This window comes from Buceros rhinoceros, unplaced genomic scaffold (genome assembly GCF_000710305.1).
Source record: "Buceros rhinoceros silvestris isolate BGI_N320 unplaced genomic scaffold, ASM71030v1 scaffold16927, whole genome shotgun sequence".
NCBI lineage: Eukaryota > Metazoa > Chordata > Aves > Bucerotiformes > Bucerotidae > Buceros > Buceros rhinoceros.
Genome location: NW_010421741.1, coordinates 7,500 through 7,708, shown reverse-complemented (window position 1 = coordinate 7,708; position 209 = coordinate 7,500). Strand labels below are relative to the sequence as shown.

The 209-nt window shown below is 56.9% G+C and overlaps 1 protein-coding gene across 1 annotated transcript in view; it reads left to right on the top strand.

Moving 5' to 3' along the window:
• The window catches only part of DYM (dymeclin), a gene marked incomplete at its 3' end in the record, with an annotated part of 13,800 nt that overhangs the window by 6,583 nt on the left and 7,008 nt on the right, over nucleotides 1–209 (top strand). The gene's annotated exons all lie outside the window — the stretch shown is intronic.

The following is a 209-nucleotide window of genomic DNA, read 5'->3' as shown; positions in this document are numbered from 1 at the left end:
CCCACCCTGCCCTGCCATGGGGCCAGCGATGGGGCTGCTCCCACCTCTTGGGGCAGCCTGGGCCAGGGGCTCACCACCCTCAGCGTAAAAAAGGTTTGTTTCAGGGACCTCCCACAGCACAGGGAGAGTTACTGATGACTTTTGGCTAGAAAAGTTTGTACTGATTCTGCAGGGAAAGGTTGTTTGGAGGCATCATGTCATCTCTGGGG